General features: G+C 41.2%; 1 long non-coding RNA gene across 1 annotated transcript in view; it reads right to left on the bottom strand.

Annotated features, from left to right (window-relative positions):
* Positions 1-264: 264 nt before the first annotated feature.
* The window catches only part of LOC149122254 (uncharacterized), an 80209-nt gene continuing 69082 nt past the window's right edge, over positions 265-11391 (bottom strand). Inside the window, exon 3 of the long non-coding RNA XR_016220545.1 lies at positions 265-1995. This is a non-coding gene — a long non-coding RNA (uncharacterized LOC149122254). The remainder of the gene's footprint in view (positions 1996-11391) is intronic.

The raw sequence follows: 11391 nt of genomic DNA, 5'->3' as shown, positions 1-11391 counted from the left end.
GTAGGGTGCTGGATATGAAGTGGTGTATCCAGGACTCAAGCTAGCATGCTGATGTGGGATGCATGTGTCACAAGCTGCAATTTAGCCTGGTGCACTACAATGCTGGCTCCTGATATAGCATTTTAACATGTGCGGAGGCCTAAGTTCTATGCAGGTATTAACTGCTGAAATACTTATATCATCTCTATATTACATGGAAAGGTTGGAGAGAGAAAAGTTAACCAATTTGCCCAAATTCATTAAGTTGGACTTCAGAGTCTGTGTTCCCAGCTATAATATTTATTGTTTTTGGAAAAACAACCTTATGGATATTACCATATTGTTCATATATGTGACTGCACTCATTTCCTGGGGCTGCCATACATGTATCACAAATTGGCTTCCTTGAAACAACAGAAACTTATTCCCTCTCACTTAGAGAGGCGAGAAGTCTGTAATCAAAGTGTTGTTGGAAGGGTCGGCTTTCCTGTAGGCCACACAAAAGAACCCTCATTCCAGTGATTGCTGACAACTCGTGGCACTCCCTGGCTCACAGTGGCATCACTCTAATTTTGGCCTCCATCTCCACATGGCTGTCTTCCTTCTGTGTGAGTCTTCCTATAGCTTCATCTCGTGTAATACGGACATCAGTTGTTGGATTTAAGGCCCACTCCAATCCAGTCTGACTTCATGTTAACTTGATCACATCTGCAAAGACTCCATTTTCCTTAAGGTCATATTCACTGTTACTGAGAGCTACTACTTGGAAGTGTTGTTTTTTATATTCTTAAGTGTTGTTTATTTATTTATTGTTGAGAGGCAGAGTGACAGAAGGAGAGACAGAAAATGAGAAAAAGAGAGAGAATCAGAAAAAGAAAGAGAAGACAGAGAGAAAGAGGAAGAGAAAGAGAGAAAGAAAAAAGGATAAATAAATATCTGTCATTGCTGGTTCATTCCCTGAATGCCCACAGTAGTCAGGGTTGGGCCAGACCAAAACCAGGATCCAGGAACTCCATCCAGTTTTGCCACATGGGTGGCAGAACCCAAATCCTTGGGCCATCACCTGCTCCTCTGTAAGAACATTAGAAGGAATCTGCATTAAAAGGAGGGGTAGGACTGAATCCCAGACACTCTGGTATAGGATGTGGGTGTTTCAAGTGATGGTTTAAGCTGTTGTGCCACAATGCCCACTTTTAAGAGGACATATCTTAGCCGGTGCCGCGGCTCCTTAGGCTAATCCTCCGCCTTGCAGCACCGGCACACCGGGTTCTAGTCCCGGATGGGGCGCTGGATTCTGTCACAGTTGCCCCTCTTCCAGGCCAGCTCTCTGCTGTGGCCAGGGGGTGCAGTGGAGGATGGCCCAAGTCCTTGGGCCCTGCACCCCATGGGAGACCAGGATAAGTACCTGGCTCTTGCCATCGGATCAGCGCGGTGCACCGGCCACGGTGGCCATTGGAGGGTGAACCAGCGGCAAAGGAAGACCTTTCTCTCTCTCTCTCACTGTCCACTCTGCCTCTCAAAAAAAAAAAAAAAAAAAAAAGGACATATCTTTTAAGAGGACACAGTTCAGCCTCCTACAAGAGCCTGTTAGTCTTAGGAAAAAATTCTTATCATGCATACTCAGTTGCAATGAAATTAGTAGATTGAATTTATATCTATCACATTCATGCCTGTTTTTTAAGTAATATAGGAATGTATGCAGTGTTGAATTCCTCACCCTAAGTGACGGCTGTGATGTTGTGAGAGCTGACAAAAGGGGCAGCTTTGGACAAGGTGTAGACCCTGCTCATCCTTCAGCCTCACCAGTAAGCTTCCGCACAGGGGAGTCTCATTATTTCTCTAGCAGTTCTTCATAGTCAAGTTGGTCTTCTGATCTTTGCCTTCAGCCACTGTAAAACTAACACAGCTGCTACCTCTGGCACTTCCACAGCTCTTACTGCACGGCCTCTTCAGAAAGCCACTGTAGTGTGAACTTGAAGGACGGAGGCCTTTTTCCCCAGTAACAGTCGGGAACTCCTGAAATCAAATAGGTATGAACGGAGGTTTTCAGTGAGACCAAAAAAAAAAAAAAAAAAAAAAAATAGGATTTGTAATGGGCATGTTGTCTTCTGATAATGAAAACTGACATTTCAACTTGCAAAGTAGAGGAGCCCATGTGGCCAGAAGAAGGTGGACAGCATTCTGGGACAGCAGGGAAAGAAGGATAAGATGCCACTCATGCAAGGACCTGGCATGCCTCCAGGGCAGCTTGGTACAGAAGGGCCAGATGAGCCCACTCCTAGGAGGAGGTAGTTCTGCAAAGGCCTCACACATGACAGATTACTTCTCACACATCTGTCTTAGACGAGTAATTGTCACAGCCAAAGAAATGGCATTTAGCTGGTCTCATAGGCTGATGATATCTTCAGTAGAACAATAGAAATTTAACAGTAGAATTAAGTTTATGAATTGCATGAAGCCCAATATTTGCTATGAAAAAGATATGGGAGTGAGAGTTCCTCAGGCATGGAAAGCCAAGACACTCTGGCAAAATTAACCTAAATGAAAGATCTCTGTGAGTGAGACCCCAAAGGGAAGAACAGGCCATCAAAGAAGGAGGTACCTTTCTCTGGAGGGAGGAGAGAACTTCCACTTTGACTATGACTTCGTCTAAATAAAATTGGAGTTTGTGAACCCAAGAGGCTTTCATGGCCTTGGCAGCTCATGACAAGCGCCTCAGGTGATTACTGACCTCATAAGCAAGAGTGTCAATTGTTAAATCAACAACAGGAGTCACTGTGCACTTACTCCCCATGTAGGATCTCTGTCCTTGATGTGTTGTACTATGAGAATTAACAGTAAAACTAATATTCAAACAGCACTTTATACCTTGTGTGTCTGTGTGGGTGCAATCTGTTGAAATCTTTACCTAGTATATAATAAGTTGATCTTCTGTATATAAAGATAATTAAAAATGAATCTTAATGAAGAATGGGATAGGAGAGGGAGTAGGAGATGGGATGGTTTGCAGGTGGGAGGGTGGTTATGGGGGGAAAATCGCTATAATCCAAAAGTACTTTCAAAATTTATATTTATTAAATAAAAGTTTTCTAAAAAAAAGAAAAACATATGTGAATAATTTGGCAGTAATTATTTATTTTTGTTGACATTTAGGCTAATATGACAATTATATTTTTTCCCCAGAATCATGGCAATGGGACTGGTAGAGTGACCAAAATTTTTGCAGAAATTTCAGAAAATACAGTTTGATTTGGTTGAATATTTTTTTCTTTTTGTGTAAGTACAAGTGATTTCAACTTACCAATATACTTATCCCTTCTTTCTGTATGTTGATTTATCTTTACTATTCATTACCTCTCCTTTTCAGTTGTCATTTAGTGGTCTCTGAACATGGAAATTTTATCTTTAAAAATATCTGGTTTCCTGCCCAAAGCATCTGTTCTTCAGGTTTGCAGGTGCAGGTTATGTAAAAATGAACCAACACCTACAGAATTCCCATAGAAGCTCCTCCAAAAAAGATTGTTCAGTCATACATGGGAAGCTTTGTACACATTTTTCTCATCTGACTGTCCACCCAGAATGGGAAATCAACTTTGTTTTAAAGACCCTGGAGAATGAAATGAGAAGAGGTTGGGGCTCTGGAGCTAGAAGCCTGAGTTCCAATTCTTGGCATTCCACTTCCTAGCTATGGAAGTTATTTAACTTCTCTGTGCCTCTGATGCAACTTCTGGAAATGACATTGACCGTAGTCCCTATACTACTAGGTTATTTCATTACATAAGTTTACACACACACACACACACACACATATTGCTCACAGAGGCACTGCAGAAGAAATATTTTTCAGATTACATTCTAGGTGGAGAATTTATCTGAAGCTAGAGATGGTGAAGAATTTTGGAATTTAGAAAGTTATGACAAAAACAAGAAGCAAAACGTCTACATAACTACTTAAATAAGGTAGTATCTGAAATACTGCAAGAGAGTAGGAATGTGAGAAGTGTTTCATTAGGTTATACAGGAATAAATAGAAGTTACTTAATAGCAACTACATCTTCATTCCTGACTAAAAGTAGGGAAGTTAACCTTACTGTCAAAAGTAATTTAAAACATATCTCTAGTTCTCCATCCTTCCCCTACCCCACTGATACCTGGAGGTAGGCTCTGCAAAATCTCTTCAAAATCCCCATGTGGTTAGGGAATTGTCATGGAATTTTTGTTTCTAACATTAAAATCTTCCCTGTTACTTTTGTTACATTAGATTCTACTTCATAGATCAAGAAAATTGGTTGTAATGAGGTTTGCACTTAAAGAGTGTGGATGAGTTTCCAAAAAAATCATTTTGAAATCCTGAGTTAAACATCCATTAAGGGCATTATTATGTAATCAGTTTACTAAGTCAGAAATGGGATACCAACAACAGACGATGAGGTCTATACATCTTCTCAGTCAGCTCACCAACACTAACTAAATCATAGGAAGATCCCAAGATTTTTTTGGTTGACTTGCTTGTTAATAAAGTCTCATTTTCAGGTGTTAAAAGTTCAGCTAAATCTGCTGTTATAATATATCTCTCTCACACAGTCAAGGCTTTCCTGTGCCAGGAAACCTGCAGTGAGAAATGGGGAGTGGTGGGACCCTTCCCTTACTTTCCTCCCACTCCTGCATTTGCTCTGGTGCTCCTGGGCCCTCCCAGAAGCTCAAGGGTAGGAGGAGGGTGGTGAGAGAAAAGGAGGGAAAAGCACTGAAGGATCCTACTTGACTGGTAGTATTAGAATCTGAAGATCACAGCCCTCGACCAACGCATAAATATTAGTATGCTCTCTCGGGAGTACGTCTACATCTTCCGCCTTGCTCCTCTCCAGGTGCTCTCTGCTCACAAACATTCTGCATGACTCATTGCCCTTGAGATCATCCAAACCTGGCTCAGGCTTCGCTACATTACTCAACATCTCTCAACTGCAACACATGGGTCACACTCAACATCTCTCAACTGCAACACATGGGCCACACGCTGGAAATAAAAGCTATCTTTCAGGGAGCCCTCTTTGTTCTGCTCCCCAGCTAACACCAGTCAGCCATTAGCCCTTTCTTTCCGGTGAAAAATAGGCATGCGTTTTCTCTACCTTTAAGCTCTTTAGATAGTCCCCCTGAAAGCCCATTCACTGAGTTTAAGTTGTAGAAAAGCACATTTTCCTATCAAAAAGTAAAAGGAAAGTACAACACCCCAACATTTTCCTCAAGAAAATCTTCACTTATCAGTCCTTACTCATTAATTTAATAGCTCTCTTAAGTATAGATGGGGGGTGATGATGGGTTAAGTGTTGTAGAACCAATTTAGGCTATTTTCCAACAAGTTCAGCATTGATGGCCTACCTCCTGTTTAGAATGTGTGGCACTTAACACTCATTGTGCTCAGCTTTTGTATCCCTGGCCAGAAATCCCAGTGAGAATTCTCACTTGCTGCCCTGTCACAGCTAAGCAAAGGCAGCTGAACCAGGTGGACCTTCCTGGTAGGGCCAAGATTTTTACTCCTTTAGGAGGAACTGCCAAGAGGATAGAAAACTGACCACATCTGCCCTCAGTGTTTATGCAGTGAATTCACTCTTAATCACTTTCTTTTCCTCAGTCCATAAGCACTTCTCATCCACATATATTTGGAAAACACAAGGAGTTGTTCTGGAGACGTTAAGCAACTAGAAGAGATGATCATTGCTCTTGAAGAGGGATTATTTTAGAGACCCTTTGCTCTAATGCAGTGCTTCTAAAATATATGCATGCCATTAAGAAGAGAGTAAAAGTATATCTACTGGTGTTTGAAAATATTTTCTGAAGTAGTAAGTAGCTGTGTCCTTCATGGTGACTGAGGAATACACACCCTGAGGGTTTATAATGTGTTCACAGAGAATATGCAAAAAGTGATATTTTAAAGAAATTCATTTTCAGATCCTCAACTCTCATGTGCACAAAAGCAGAACTGATTTACCCATGAAGAAACATAGGTTTTTCTCCATTTCCTAACTTCCTTTTATATTTTTTTCTTCTCTGACTTAGATCTTATTTCCTGCCTCCCTGACTACAATCTTCTATTAGTCTAGAGGGAAAATTCACAGAAGAGCAAAGCATAGCAATTATTTTCAAATTATTACTTTTGACTTTGCAAAAGTGAATTACTCTGATGGACAGTAAGTGATCATTTGTTTTTCAATTTAATGGTTTCCAACTATCTGCATTCCACAAAAGTTAAAGGAGCACATAAAAGAGCTGTCAGCTGACAAATCACTAGTTTTTGATGATAGATTACTATTTGACTTTAATTATGTGATTTAAAGTGAGTTTAAAGAATTGTGAGATACTGCTATAACTCCTTTAATTACCATATACCTAGTTGTTTGAACAAGATTTCTAAGAGCTAAAAGGAGTTGATGTTGAATCTTACCTCATTCCAATGTGTAATATGACATGTCCTGAGAAAATAAGCTAATTATAAAAAGTCCAACTAATTAATGCAAATTTTAACACAACTGACCTTTTACTCTTCAATAAATGCTAAAATTAATACTTCAAAAATGTCATGTTTATGTATCATTATGAATTGGGCAGGACTAAAACTCATGCAAGAAGTGTACATTCTGATGTCTGACGGTTAATAGCTGATGGATTAATGGTGGATATTTGATCCAATTATGACCTGTCAGACGTGGATCTGGTGGGAGGTGTTTAGGTCATTGGGATCCTCCCCTCAGAGAGTGATTCTGTGAGATGGTCATTTATCTTGGTCAGTTCAGGTTCTACCTAGCTTTTCTAGCCACATCCTGGCTTGCCACGTGACCATTTTTTCACACTTGTCATGACCAGCCAGCATAGATGGTAGATTATGGGGCCATCTAATCATGAACTGTAACCTCTAATCTGTAAACTGAAGTAAATTTTTCTCTTCTTCCAGAAACTACTCTTGGATATTTTAGCTAAAGTAATGAAACACACACATCTTTATGTATTTATTATGTTTTTATATTTATATATCATGTATGTTTGGTGTGTGCAGGTGCTACAGGCTGTATGTATAAGATTATATGTTGCAGTATTGTCTCTAAAAGCAAAACCAATGTTCATGAATGGCAAATTAGTTGAATGCATCATAGTACAACTATTTTTGGAACACTTTGCAGCTATAAGGAGAAAGACAGCTATCTAGCTAATAAGAGGTATGGAATCCAGGATATATTACTGCATCAGGCTGAATGCCCCCACAGAAGATACCCACATGCTGATTCTCAGGATCTGTGAATGTGTGACTTTATATCACAAAAGGGACTTTGCAAATATGACTAAATTAATGATTGTGAGATGGGGAGATTATCCTGAATTATCTAGGTTGGCTCTAAATGTAATCTCAAATTATGCTTATGAAGAGGAACTAGAGGTTCTGGCGCTGTGGCATAGTGGGTAAAAGCCGCTGCTTGTGATGCTGGCATCCTATATGGATGCCGGTTTGAGTCCCAGCTGCTCCACTTTCAATTCGGCTCTCTGTTATGATCTGGGTAATGAGTGGAAGACGGCCAAAATTCTTGGGCCCCTGCATCTGCGTGGGAGAACCAGAGGAAGTTCCTGGCTCCGGGCTTCAGATCAGCGCAACTCCGGCTGTTGCAGCCAACTGGGGTGTGAACCAGTGGATGGAAGACCTCTGTCTCTCTTTCTCTACCTCTGCCTCTCTATAACTCTGCCTTGCAAGCAAATAAATACATCTTTAAAAAAAAGAAAAGGAGGTTGGTGACAGAAGAAGAGAAGGCAACAAGAAGTTGGAAATAGACAATAGAGTAGTTTGGCTATTAGCCAGAGAATGCAAAAGCAACCTCATCACTTTGGAATAGACAAAAATTAATTAATTAATTAATTAATTAATTCTTCCCTGGAATAAAAAATAGAGTTTTTTTTTTTAATTCCCAAAATACCAGCTCTGCAAACCTTGGGTTTAGTTCTGTTAATACTTATTTTTGACACCTGACATTCAGAACTGTAAAGTAATATATTTACATTGCTATCAGCCACTAGGTTTATGGTAGATTGCTACATCAAGGGTAACCATTGTTAAAAGAAACAATGGCAAGGTGTATATACTGTGCTACGTTTTAGGAAAGAACTGATAAAGGCAGAAAAATGGTTGCCAGAATATGCCTAAAAATATTAGACTTATTCCAAAGAACTAATAAATGTGATTACTTACAAGGGTCAAGAATAGAAACAAGACTTTTCAGTGCATATGTTTGTTATATCATTTGGTTTTTGAACCAAGTGCAGGTATGACCCATTCAAAGCAAGCAATAAATAAATATATAAAATTTATAGAGGAAACAGATGGGAAGTTGAAAGGCTTGGTTCAAAAATAATAGAGCTTTGTTATCTACTCATTAAAATAAATAAATCCATAAGTGCATAATTAGATAAAAGGAAGATGAAAGTTTTATTTTAAAGTTAATATGTATAATGCACTGGAGATTTCCATCAATTTCAACTTTTATTTTTTTAACAAGATTTCTTTCTTTATTTGGAAGGCATAGTTACAGAAAGAGAGAAAAGAAAAACAGAGAAAGGAGCTTCTTCCACCATGCGGGTGCAGGGGCCCAAGGACTTGGGCCATCTTCTGTTGTTTTCCCAGGCACATTAGCAGGACATGGGTGGGAAATGGAGCAGCCAGGACTCGAACTTGCACCCATACGGGATGCCAGCACTGCAGGCCGTGGCTTAACCCATTGAGACATATTGTTAGCCCCAATATATGGCCGGCGCCGGGGCTCAATAGGCTAATCCTCCGCTTGCGGCACCAGCACACCGGGTTCTAGTCCCGGTCAGGACTGCCAGATTCTGTCCCAGTTGCCCCTCTTCCAGGCCAGCTCTCAGCTATGGCCCGGCAGTGCAGTGGAGGATGGCCCAAGTCCTTGGGCCCTGCACCCCATGGGAGATCAGGAAAAGCACCTGGCTCCTGGCTTCAGATCAGCACAGTGCGCTGACCACAGCGTGATGGCCACGGAGGCCATTGGAGGGTGAAACAACGGTAAAAGGAAGACCTTTCTCTCTGTCTCTCTCACTGTCCACTCTGCCTGTCAAAAAAAAAAAAAAAAAAAAAAAAAGAGAGAGAGAGAGAGAGAGACATAGTGTCAGCACCAATATAAACTTCTAGGCTAATCCTCTGCTTTGCGGCGCCAGCACACCGGGTTCTAGTCCCAGTCAGGGCACCGGATTCTGTCCCGGTTGCCCCTCTTCCAGGCCAGCTCTCTGCCATGGCCCAGGAGTGCAGTGGAGGATGGCCCAAGTTCTTGGGCACCTGCACCCACATGGGAGACCAGGAGAAGCACCTGACTCCCAGCTTCAGATCAGTGTGGTGCGCCGGCTGCAGCGCACCAGCCGCAGCGGCCATTGGAGGGTGAACCAACGGTAAAGGAAGACCTTTCTCTCTGTCTCTCTCTCTCTCTCTCTCACTGTCCACTCTGCCTGTCAAAATTTTTTAAAAAAATAAAAAATTAAAAAAAGAAGGTATACACACAAAGTATTTTTAAATTTTGTTGTTGCAAATTATGAGATCAGGAGAGAAAAGGTGTTTGAGATTTGCAAATCTCGGCTGAGATGAAAATCCCATACACCCAGGTTCTTCCCCTTCTCTGCCCTGTGAGTCACATAAATGTATGGATGGAGAGGGCAACAGTGGATTTGTTAGTACTGGTTGTTTCCTAACACCAGTAAATGCAGCAGCATAAATCACTCACACATCTGGGGAGTCACCGAGAGTTTCTGCCTTCAAATGTCGGTCGGAACATCCATCAGGGCAACCCCACTCACACGTCACACTCTGGAGCTTGGATTAGAGGGGTGACACCAATGGAGGCTGCTAGGAAAATGTTCCCTGGAGCATCTTGTTTCCTTGTTGGAGACTGGAAGCTCCTGGGATTTCAGAATTTAGAAACACTTTATCTCCTAAGAAAACTTGGCCTTCCCACCAGATGTGCAATAATTACAACTTAAAACCCAAAACTCAACAACAAAACATTGTCCTCAAAATGAGTGCACTAGTTTTGATAGGTGGGAGTCTCCAGGACAGCATGTATCCAGAGATTGAAGTACATTGTGTTGATAGCTCATAAAATGTACGCTTTTTTCCCTAATTCTATTCTATATACAGAACAGGTTAACAATTTATAATAAGATAATAAATCCATCCTACACACAGGACTGGTCAACAAATTAAATGAGATAATAACTTTCCTATACATGGGAATGATTAACAATTGAAGATGAAAGATATTAATTAAAAGAAGATAAATAGGCAGTTACTTGGAAAAAGGGAACACAGTACAGAATCTCCAAAGCAAAAGAAGGATCCCTTGTGAAGGAGGGTATGAGCAGCCAACAAGGCCAATATCTCAGAAAAGCCAGAGAGATAGAGAGATAGAGAGAGAGTTCTTCCATCTGCTGGTTCACTTCCCAGTGGCCACAACAGCCGAAGCTGCGCCAATCTAAAGCCAGGAACCAGGAACTTCTTCCGGGTCTCCCACGAGGGTGCAAGGGCCCAAGGACTTGGGCCATCTTCTACTCCAACTGGGCCAACTGGGGAGTGAACCAGCTGATGGAAGACCTCTCTCTCTTTGCCTCTCCTTCTCTCTCTGTGTAACTCTGACTTTCAAGTAAATAATAAATAAGTCTTTAAAAAAAAAGAAAGAAAACAAAGCCAGAGGGGCTGGCATTGTGTTGCAGCAGGTAAAGCCACCACCTGTGATACTGACCCTAGTTTAAGTCCTAGATGCTCCACTTCCCATCCAGCTTCCTGCTGATAAGCCAGAGAAAAGCAGCATAAGATGGCCCAAGTGTGTGGGCCCCTGCTATCCACTTTTGGTTCCCAATGTCAGCCAGGCCTGGATGTTGTGGCCATGTGGTAAGTAAAGCAGTGGATGGAAATCTCTCTCACTCCCTCTCTCTTTCTCTCTCAGGTGGGAGGCTCGGATGGAATTCCAGGTTCCTGGCTTTGGTCTAGCCCTTCCCCTATCATTGTGGACATTTTGGGAGTAATCAGCAGATGGAAGATTCTCTCTCTCTCTCAGTCTCTCCCTCTCCCTCCATAACTCTGCCTTTCAAATAAATAAATAAATCTTTACAAGAAAAAAACAAGACTAGAAACAGAGGAGCGCAAATACATTTTAACAAACTCTCTTCTATGGTTTAAAATGAACATATGATAAATGGAGAATAGTAAATTTTGGTTAATTGTTTAGGCATGAAAATCAAATTAAACCATCAATCTTAAAAAAGATAGATGTAAGTAAAATATAATTAAGGTATTTTGAGAAAACAGATGATTGTTTTTCATCACGCAGTGTGTGCTCACACACTGAGGCTGCTGATCTGAGCAGACGTCAGAGT

The sequence above is a fragment of the Oryctolagus cuniculus genome, chromosome 14 (genome assembly GCF_051225735.1).
Source record: "Oryctolagus cuniculus isolate XC-2025 breed Fujian yellow rabbit chromosome 14, ASM5122573v1, whole genome shotgun sequence".
NCBI classification, from domain to species: Eukaryota; Metazoa; Chordata; class Mammalia; order Lagomorpha; family Leporidae; genus Oryctolagus; species Oryctolagus cuniculus.
This window is presented reverse-complemented; position numbering and strand designations above follow the sequence as displayed.